This window comes from Heptranchias perlo, chromosome 20, assembly GCF_035084215.1.
Source record: "Heptranchias perlo isolate sHepPer1 chromosome 20, sHepPer1.hap1, whole genome shotgun sequence".
Lineage (NCBI taxonomy): Eukaryota > Metazoa > Chordata > Chondrichthyes > Hexanchiformes > Hexanchidae > Heptranchias > Heptranchias perlo.
The window spans coordinates 21818546-21821776 of record NC_090344.1 but is presented as its reverse complement, the minus strand read 5'-3'; the positions used below and the strand labels follow the sequence as shown (position 1 = coordinate 21821776).

The 3231-nt window shown below is 44.8% G+C and overlaps 1 non-coding gene across 1 annotated transcript; it reads left to right on the top strand.

Moving 5' to 3' along the window:
* Positions 1-2813: 2813 nt before the first annotated feature.
* trnas-cga (transfer RNA serine (anticodon CGA)) lies at positions 2814-2895 on the top strand. Its single transcript has one exon. It is a non-coding gene; the product is annotated as a tRNA-Ser (tRNA).
* Positions 2896-3231: the final 336 nt, after the last annotated feature.

Genomic DNA, 3231 nt, shown 5'->3' with positions numbered 1-3231 from the left:
TAATAAAATTCTAAATGAGGTGCGGGAATAGAGAGTCCTGGGGGCATATGTGACCATATCTTTGAAGGTGGCAGCACAGGCTGAGAACGTGGTCCTGGGCTTTATAAATAGAGGCATAGAGTACAAAATCAAAAAAGTTATGTTGAACATTTATAAAACACTCGTTCGGCTACAACCAGAGTATTGTGTCCAATTCTGGGCCCCGCATTTTTGGAAGGATGTGAAGGCCTCAGGGAGCATGCAGAAAAGATTTACTCGAATGGTTCCAGGGATGAGAGACTTCAGTTATGTGGACAGACTGGAGAAGTTGGGATTGTTCTTCGAGCAGAGTCGGTTGAGAGGAGATTTGATAGAAGTGATCAAAATCATGAAGGGTTTAGAAAAAGTAAATAAAGAGAAGCTGTTCCCATTGGCTGAAGGGTTGAGAACCAGAGGACACAGATTTAAGGTGATTGACAAAAGAAACCAAAGGCGAAATGAGTAAAACTTTTTTACGCAGAGACTTGTTATGATCTAGAACGTGCTGCCTGAAACGGTGGAAGCAGATTCAATCGTGGCTTTCACAAAGGAATGGGATAAATACTTGAAGGGAAAAAATTGCAAGGCCACGTGGAAAGAGCGGGGGAATGAGACGAACTGGATTGCTCTGACAAAGAGATAGCACGGTCTGGATGGGCCGAATTGACTTCCTTCTGTGCTGTAATCATTCTATGATTCGATGATTGGATGGACAGAACGGTCTAAAAGGATAGGCGATCGGTTGTGGGGAGCAGGGAAACTTTCGACTGGTTGCACGGCTGTGTTACTGACGGCTCGTTGGTCTCGGATTATGGTTTTCACTTTGGGCGTTTCACTGATTGATATGTGAGAGGTCCGGGGTTCAAATTCCTGGACGAGCCCTCCTGTGTCACTATTTTCAGTGGAAATTCATTCATTTCTTTTTCACATCTTTTCAGCGTTGCAGAATACAGGATTGACTTAATTCTAGAGCATGTTTGACGTTTCGTGGCTCGAATGCAGAGGGTTTGTCGACGCAACACCACATAGGGAAAGGAAAATGTCTCAACGTGGTGTGCAGATTGAAGCTGAATGTGAATCTATCTCTTTTCAGGCGTGCAGAAAGAAAATGCTCCTGCATCGGTCGGGAATCAATCCCCGTCTCCTCGGGTGGCAGGTGAGAATTCTACCAGTGAAACAGCAACGTCCGGACGGTCGCGGCTGCATGTGTCCAGTTGGAAACCTGTCTGAAAGAACATATAGTCTCACAAATCTCCTGTGAGTACCCTGTGCATTCTGAATAACAGCCGTGCATCAAAGGCGCTCGCAGCTGCGGTCGTCGCGTGGTTCAGACGTTAGATCTGAAACCCAATGAGGTATTCCGGCAGAAGTTGGAATCGTGCTATCGGCGCTATTGTGTAAAGTTTTGTTCAATGCTCAAATAAATATGAACTGGAGAAAACGGGTTGCAATTCCTTCCCTCAGAGAGATACTCCACCGCGGCAGATCATTTTAACTGGGAGCCCAGTGGTCACTTGCAAAATATCAAGATACGTGAAGGGAACTTCACAATGTTCCACAACTGTCCAAAACTGGGCACCGCACTTTATAAAGGATGTGAGGGCGTCAGACAGGGTGCAGAAACATTAACTGGAATGGTTCCAGGGATGAGGTCTTCAGTTACGTGGGTCGACTGGAGAAGCTGGAGTTGTTCCCTTCGAGCAGAGAAAGTTGAGTGGAGATTTGATAGAAGTGTTCAAAATCATGACGGGTTTAGATAAAGTAAATTTTAAAAAACTGCTCCCGTTGGCGGAAGGGTCGAGAACCAGAGGACGCAGATTTACGGTGGTTGACAAAAGAACCAAAGGCGAGAAAAGGAAAAACTTCTTAAACTAGCGAGTGGATATAATCTGGAATGCATCGCCTGAAAGGGTGGTGGAAGCAGATTTAATCCTTGTTTCTAAGAGGAATTGGATAAGTATTTGAAGGGAAAATATTTGCAGGTATACGGGGAAAGAACGGGGGAATGGGACGATCTGGATTGCACTTAAAGAGAGCTGGCACAGGCTCGATGGGCCGAATGGCCTCCTTCTGTGCAGTGACGATTCTATGATTCTATATCTCCCAATCTCCATCGTAAATGCTGCTAACTTGACGTTAGGTTTTTTCGATACTTTTATCTCTCCATCTCTCTCTGTCTCTGTCTCTCTGTGTTTCCCCCTGATGGACTTCTCAGGCAGCCTTGAACGGCAAAAGCTGATCGAACCTGCGACACCAGCAGAGAAGGGTAAAGATAGAAAGACTGAGACGGGAGGAAAAGTAAAAATCTAACCCAGATGATGAACTCGCAGATAATATCTACACATTAATGTCTCTTCGTCCTCATAGTGAAAACATCAGTAATTTTATTCCAGTATAAAATGAAAGAAAGTCTTGTCTTTATAAAGCGCTTTTCAAGAACTCAAGACCTCCCAAAGCGCTATACAGCCAATGAGGTATTTTTGAAGTGTAGTCACTGTTATACTTGTGGGAGAGTGGATAATCTGCGGATGCCGAGCGAGACAACAATGTAACTTTCGAGAAATTAATTCTGAAAAGTCTCACTTGGCATGACAAGTCGCACATTCAAAACGAATGTGGTAAAGAGAGGCTAATATTGTTGATATGAAATAGTTAGTGTACAACTTCACATTGCTGTCCATCGGAATAGAAAAAGTGATTGGATGGATCGCAGGATGGCCGATCGGCTGTGGGTTGCACCGAATTCTGCACTGGTTGCACCCTTTTGGTAGCAGTAGCTGTTCTGTTTTTGCACAGCTGCGATGGCCGAGTGGTTAAGGCGTTAGACTCGAAATCTAATGGGGTTTTCCTGCGCAGGTTCGAATCCTGCTCGTAGCGCTATTTCTTATAGATTTGTTCAATGATCAAACAAATCAGGACTGGAGTTGACGGACCGTGTTCCCTCCCTCAGAGAGATGATCCAGCGTGGCAAATGCTTTTAATTCGGAGCCAATGGTCTCTTGCAGAGTTGCACGGCACGTGAAAGAATCTCCACCAAGCTCCATCTTAAATTCTGCTCGTTCGCAAAGCTTGATATTTATCCGATTTGTTTCTATACTTTAATCTCTCCCTGTCCCTGTCTCTTGACTCTCTGAATTTTCCCCTGATGGACTTCTCAGGTTTTCTTGAACGGCCAAGGATGATCGAACCTGCAACACCAGCAGAGAAGGGTAA